The sequence below is a fragment of the Triticum urartu genome, chromosome 4A, assembly GCF_056163025.1.
Source record: "Triticum urartu cultivar PI428250 chromosome 4A, HENAU_Tu73, whole genome shotgun sequence".
NCBI lineage: Eukaryota > Viridiplantae > Streptophyta > Magnoliopsida > Poales > Poaceae > Triticum > Triticum urartu.
Window position 1 is genome coordinate 315,911,046 of NC_141876.1, and position 7,462 is coordinate 315,918,507.

The window sequence follows — 7,462 nt, forward strand, 5'->3', positions numbered from 1 at the left end:
AAGAATTCGCTTCACAGCTAAGTGATGCGACTCCTTTGGTGTCGCTTGAAATCGAGCACACATGCAAACACTAAGCATGATATCTGGCCTAGATGCACATAAATAAAGCAAAGACCCAATCATGGAGCGGTATACCTTTTGATCGAACTCTTTACCATTGTCGTCGGGACCCAGATGATGCTTGGCTGGCATTGGTGTTGTGAAGCCTTTGCAGTCTTGCATACCGAACTTCTTCAGGCACTCTTTAAGATATTTCTCTTGAGATATGAAGATGCCGTTGCGTTGTTGCCGTATTTGAAGACCGAGAAAGAACTTCAGCTCCCCCATCATGGACATCTGATATTGCTCTTGCATCATGTATCCAAACTCTTCACTATACTTCTGATTGGTGCAGCCGAAGATAATGCCATCCACATATATTTGGCACACAAACAGTTCACCATCATATGTCTTCGTGAAAAGAGTGGGATCTAGGGAACCAGGTATGAAGCCTTTGCTTTTCAGAAAGTACTTGAGCGTATCATACCAGGCCCTAGGGGCTTGTTTGAGGCCATACAGTGCCTTGTTGAGCTTGTATACCATATCAGGATATTTTGGATTTTCAAAGCCAGGTGGTTGTGCAACATACACTTCTTCTTCAATCTTGCCATTGAGAAAGGCACTTTTCACATCCATCTGATAGAGAAGTATGTTATGATGATTTGCATAGGCCAGCAGTATGCGTATGGCTTCAAGCCTAGCCACAGGAGCAAATGTTTCATCGAAGTCAATGCCCTCCACTTGAGTATATCCTTGAGCAACTAGACGAGCTTTGTTTCTGACAACTTGACCATGCTCATCTTGCTTGTTGCGGTATATCCATTTGGTGCCTATTATGTTGTGCTTCCGTGGATCAGGACGCCTAACCAGTTCCCATACATTATTCAGCTCAAACTGTTGAAGCTCTTCTTGCATAGCTTGAATCCATTCAGGTTCCATGAAGGCTTCTTCAACTTTCTTGGGTTCTGATATTGAGACGAATGCGAAATGCCCATAGAAGTTTGTTAGCTGAGTTGCCCTTGAACGAGTGAGTGGACCAGGTGCATTGATGCTGTCCAGTATTTTGTCAATTTGTACTTCATTTGCAACACGAGGGTGTGTGGGGCGAAGACTTTGCTCTTGCTGATCTATGTGGTCATTTGAAGGTATATCTTCAGGCTGAGCATTGTCTTCATGTGGATCAGGTGCTGAGATGATAAGTTCTTCTTCAGGTTGAGCTTCAGAAGGTACAATTTCTCCAGTTCCCATAAGCTTGATTGACTCATTTGCTGGAACTTCATCTAGCACATTTGGCAATTGCTCTCTTTGTGATCCATTGGTTTCATCAAACCGCACATCCACTGTTTCAACCACTTTGTAGTGGTAGAGGTTGAAGACTCTGTAGGAGTGCGAATCCTTTCCATATCCAAGCATGAAGCCCTCATGTGCTTTTGGTGCAAACTTTGAGGTGTGGTGTGGGTCCTTGATCCAGCATTTTGCGCCAAATACTCTGAAGTAACTGACATTTGGCTTCTTGCCAGTTAGGAGTTCATAGGATGTCTTGTTCAGAAGCTTGTGAAGATAAACACGATTGATTGTATGGCATGCAGTATCAATGGCTTCAGTGCAGAATTTTCTTGGAGTCTTGTATTCATCTAGCATTGTTCTGGCCATCTCAATGAGTGTTCTGTTCTTGCGTTCGACGACGCCATTCTGCTGTGGCGTGTATGGAGCTGAGAATTCATGTGTGATGCCCAAGGTGTCCAGATATGTATCAAGGCCAGTGTTCTTGAATTCAGTGCCATTGTCACTTCTGATGTGCTTTATCTTGGCGCCAAAATTGTTCATAGCTCGATTTGCGAAGCGTCTGAAGACATCCTGCACTTCAGTCTTGTAAAGGATTATGTGCACCCAAGTATATCTAGAATAATCATCAACAATTACGAAGCCATAGAGGCATGCAGAAGTAGTAAAAGTTAAGTAGTGAGTGGGACCGAAAAGATCCATGTGAAGCAGTTTGAAGGGTTGAGTAGTGGTCATGATTGTCTTCGAAGGATGTTTTGCCCTTGTCATCTTCCCTGCTTCACAGGCACCGCATAAGTGATCTTTCTTGAACTTGACGCCTTCGATGCCTATGATGTGATTTTTCTTCGCAAGGGTGTGGAGGTTCCTCATGCCAGCATGCCCAAGCCTTCGATGCCAAAGCCAGCATTCTGAAGCTTTTGCAAGAAGACATACTGCAAGTTGTGGTCCTCCTGAGAAATCTACCACATACAAATCACCTTTCCTATACCCTTCAAACACTAGAGATTTGTCAGATTCCATTAGCACCAGGCAGCGATATTTGCCAAACATTACAATCATATTCAAATCGCAAAGCATTGAGACAGACATTAAGTTGAAGCCAAGGGATTCAACAAGCATGACTTTATCCATGTGTTGATCCTTTGAGATTGCAACTCTACCTAGACCCAATACCTTACTTTTACCAGTGTCAGCGAATGTAATGTGGCTCTTGTCGGATGGACGTAAAGTTGAGTCCATAAGAAGGCTTCTTCTGCCAGTCATGTGATTTGTACACCCACTGTCAATAATCCATTCTGACGACTTTGAAGTCGCTGGTATCGTACCCTACAGTGCAGTTAGGGGGATAGGCTTCACGAAGAGTGTTGTGAAGCATAAACATTTGACGAACTAGTGGGTTATGAAAACTTAGATCCAGATTAGGACTAATGGGGAGAGTAGCATGCGATTCAGGAACGAAGTACATAATGATGCCATTTGGGCAGTTTATCTTGCGCCCCACAAGATTTTTATGGTCCCCAGCAATAGCATCAGAAGATTTTGTTTTTGTGCTGGAGACCTTTCCCTGCAAAGGAGAGTTAAGCTTTCTTAACCACCCACATCTTCAAGGGTGGCTTAGAAGCTATAAGTCTAAGTGCAGCATCTGAGAATTTTGGCTTTAAAACCTTAGCAAACAGTCTAGCAGGTGGACAATAATACTCATAGGAATAAGCAGAATAATTTTTGGTCATATGAACATGACGGTTCGATGAACCACTCTCATATTCATATGCCTGAGTATGGTTCCCCTGCAAAACATTTGCGTTAGTGCGACTCAGGTGAGTCCCCTGTTTGTATGAAGCATTTGGACCATATGAAGCCTTTGGTCTGAGGTTTGTCTTCTTCAAGTGAGGTGTCATGAAGACATTCACAGGAAGATTTTCCAGACATGTTTTCGGAACCCAGATCTTCTTCATAGGCGGTCCATTCCTGCAGTTAGTACCAATGTACCTGGCAAACACTTCACCATTCTGATTCTTAAACAGTTTATAGTTTGCATCAAAGGATTCATCAATGATAATTGGGTTAGCACAAGTGAAGGCAGATAAATTGTATGGATCTGCTGAAAGTTCCTTTGCAGCAACCCATGTAGTTTTGGGGTACTGCTCAGGTTTCTAGTAAGACCCATCTGCATTAATTTTCCTCACGAACCCAACACCCTCTTTCCTAGGGTTTCGGTTCAGAATCTGCTTCTTAAGGACATCACATAATGTCTGATGCCCTTTCAGACTTTTGTACATCCCTGTTTCAAGCAATGTCTTCTACCTAGCATTCTCATCAGCAATAGCAGTGGTATCCTCAGCAGAGGGGTTAGTTACCACATCAACAGTTGAAGATATTGAAACAGTAGTAGTAGTGGAACATTCAGCAACAGAAGCAGCATTATCACGCTCAATGCATTTAAGACATGGTGGTTCAAATCCTTCCTGAGCGGGACTGATCTGTTCAGCGCGAAGTGACTCGTTTTCCTTTTGAAGATCTTCATGAGCCACCCTCAATTTCTCAAGTTCTTGCTTCCTTTGAAGATAATCATAGGAAAGCTTTTCATGAGTTGTTGAGAGAGTATCATGACGATCTTCAAGTTCCTGATACTTAACGTGAAGGTTTTTTATGTCTTCAATTAAGGATTCAGATCGAGTCATTTCAGCACCCAACAGATCATCGCTTCTGTCTAACAATTTTTGAATATGTTCCATAGCTTTCTGTTGTTCAGTTGCAATTTTAGCAAGTGTTTTGTAGCTAGGTTTTGAATCACATTCAGAGTCATCATCACTAGATGTTTCATAGTGAGTTGTGCGTGTGTTTACCTTGGCACCGCGTGCCATGAAGCAGTAGGTAGGAGTGGAGTTGTTGTTGTCATTTGCGTCGGTGTCGGTGATGCAGTCATTGTCTTCAGTATTGAAGATGGACTTGGCGACGTATGCTGTAGCCAGACTCGCAATGCCAGAATCAGACTCCTCCTCAGACTCCACCTCTGCCTCTTCAGATGCGGACTCCTCCTCTGAATCCATCTCCTTTCCAACAAACACACGTGCCTTGCCAGATGAGCTCTTCTTGTGTGATGAAGACCTTGATGAAGTTTTGGAAGAAGACTTTGAGTATTTCTTCTTCTTCTTGTCGTCAGAATCATATTCCTTGCTCTTCTTCTTCCTTCTGTTCTCATTGTCCCACTGTGGACACTCAGAGATGAAGTGTCCAGTTTTCTTGCACTTGTGACATGTTTTCTTCTTGTAGTCATGAGCAGAAGCTTCATCATTCCTTGAGCTTGATCGTGAAGATTTCCTGAAGCCTTTCTTCTTAGTGAATTTTTGGAACTTCTTCACTAGCATTGCAAGTTCTCTTCCAATGTCTTCAGGATCATCAGAACTGCAGTTAGATTCTTCTTCAGATGAGGAGACAGCTTTTGCCTTCAAGGCACGAGTTCGCCCATAGTTTGGACCGTAGATATCTCTTTTCTCAGAAAGCTGAAACTCATGTGTGTTGAGCCTCTCAAGTATGTCAGACGGATCGAGTGTCTTGAAATCAGGACGTTCTTGAATCATCAGGGCCAGAATGTCAAACGAACTATCAAGTGATCTCAGCAGCATCTTGACGATTTCATGTTTGGTGATCTCAATAGCGCCGAGGGCTTGAAGCTCATTTGTGATGTCAGTGAGCCGATCAAAGGTGTGCTGGACATTCTCATTGTCATTTCGTTTGAAGCGGTTGAAGAGATTGCGAAGGACACTGATTCTTTGATCTCTCTGGGTTGATATGCCTTCATTAACTTTGGAGAGCCAATCCCAGACCAGTTTGGATGTCTTCAAGGCACTCACACGGCCATACTGTCCTTTGGTCAGATGACCACAGATGATATTCTTGGCAGTAGAGTCCAGTTGAACGAACTTCTTGACATCAGCAGCAGTGACACCTTCTCCAGCCTTGGGAACGCCGTTTTCGACGACATACCATAGGTCGACGTCAATGGCTTCAAGATGCATGCGCATCTTATTCTTCCAGTAGGGATATTCAGTTCCATCGAAGACGGGACAAGCGGCGGAGACTTTGATTATCCCTGCAGTCGACATAGCTAAAACTCCAGGTGGTTAAACCGAATCACACAGAACAAGGGAGCACCTTGCTCTCATACCAATTGAAAGTGCGTTATATCGACTAGAGGGGGGGTGAATAGGCGATTTTTATGAAAGTCTTCAAAACGTGAGAGTTTTGAAGACAAACAGTGAAGATCATGCCTATTACTATGCAGCGGAAGTTAGATTACACTAGGCCAGCCATGGTCATGTATTCAATAGAGTGAAAGCGCAATGACAAACAACTTTAGTGTAATAAGGATCAGGTAGGAAGAAGTTATGAAGCCAAATAGATCATACATTCATGTTGTGAAGACAAAAGATAAAGCAAGCATGCAATGGCTTCACAATGAATAACTGTAAGCGAGAGGAAGTGAAGATGAAACCAGTGACATGTTGAAGACAATGATTTGTTGGACCAGTTCCAGTTGCTGTGACAACTGTACGTCTAGTTGGAGCGGCTAGGTATTTAAACCAAAGGACACACAGTCCCGGACACCCAGTCAAGGACACTTAGTCCAAGACACCCAGTCCTCACCGTTTTCTCCTTGAGCTAAGGTCACACAGACCTCGCCCAATCACTCAGGTAAGTCTTCAAGGTAGACTCCCAAACCTTCACAGACTTCGTTCACTGACAATCCACAATTTCTCTTGGATGCTCAGAACGCGACGCCTAACCGTCTGGAGGATGCACAGTCCTCAAGTGTAATAAGTCTTCAAATCACACAGACACGAAGACTTAAGTGATGCCCAATTTACTCTGGCTCTGGGTGGTTAGGGCTTTTCTCCTCACTGGGAATTTTTCTTTCAAAGGCTTCGAGGTGGGTTGCTCTCAAACGACAAAAGCCGTGCACTGAAATCTGAGCAGCCAACCGTTTATGGTTGTGGGGGGTGGACTATTTATAGCCACTTGGCAACCCGACCTGATCTGTCTGAAATGACCCTGGGTCACTAAGGAACTGACACGTGTACCAACGGTCGAATTTTGAACTCACACGGCAACTTTACTTGGGCTACAAGTAAAGCTGACTTGTCTGACTCTGGACAAGATTTTCTCTCAAAGTCTTCGCTCGAAGACATAGGATTTGAATTAGGCATCACTTCAGTCATTCTGACTGGTTCTCTTCGACCCCACTTAACAGTACGGTGGTTCCTATGACACAACATGAATGAAATAAAACTACGAAGGATCTAGGTCTTCAAGTTCCAAAAGCTTCATAGGGAGTCTTCTCATGTCATTGTCTTCAATATGAATATCTTCATAAACCACCATTGTCTTCAATGTCTTCGTACATTTTTAGGGGTCATCTCTGGTAGTAAAACCGAATCAATGAGGGACTTCTACCTGTGTTTTCCTGCAATTCTCACAAACACATTAGTCCATCAACTAGGTTTGTCGTCAATACTCCAAAACCAACTAGGGGTGGCACTAGATGCACTTACAGGTTATGACTCTAAGTCGTGCCTCGACACGTGGGAGCTATAGCCGCATCATGGGTGTTTCAAGTTGGTAACCAGAGCCATCCCCGACTTAGGAGATCCATGCCTGATCGAATCGATGACGTTGTTGTGTCTAGAACAGAAGAGTTTTGAGTCTTAGGATTATATATCGGAGAGTAGGATTCTTTTACTCCTCAGTCCCTTCGTCACTCTGGTGAGGCCTCCTGACGTAGATGTTTTGTCTTTCCTCTCCTCAAATTTCACGAAATGTTTTTTAGAATCACGCGGGTATCTTGGAATCATTCTGATATTCTTCTGACGAGAACATTGTTCTTAGTGCCTCCTGATATTTAGGGGTTGTGGCAGTGTCCCGGGGAGTTGAGCTCCGAGGTGTTATCGTCACAATTTTATTGTTGCAGTTCTGGAATACCTGAGTTCACCGACATCGAAAATCACTTTTATGTAGTTGTTGGTGAGATAACCTTGATGCCACCCAGTACTGGGGCGGGAGTTCGGGAGTATTGCCATAACTCATATAACGGATGGTTTTCGAAGGCTGAGGTACACGATTTCCGGAAGTTTCTTGGTTA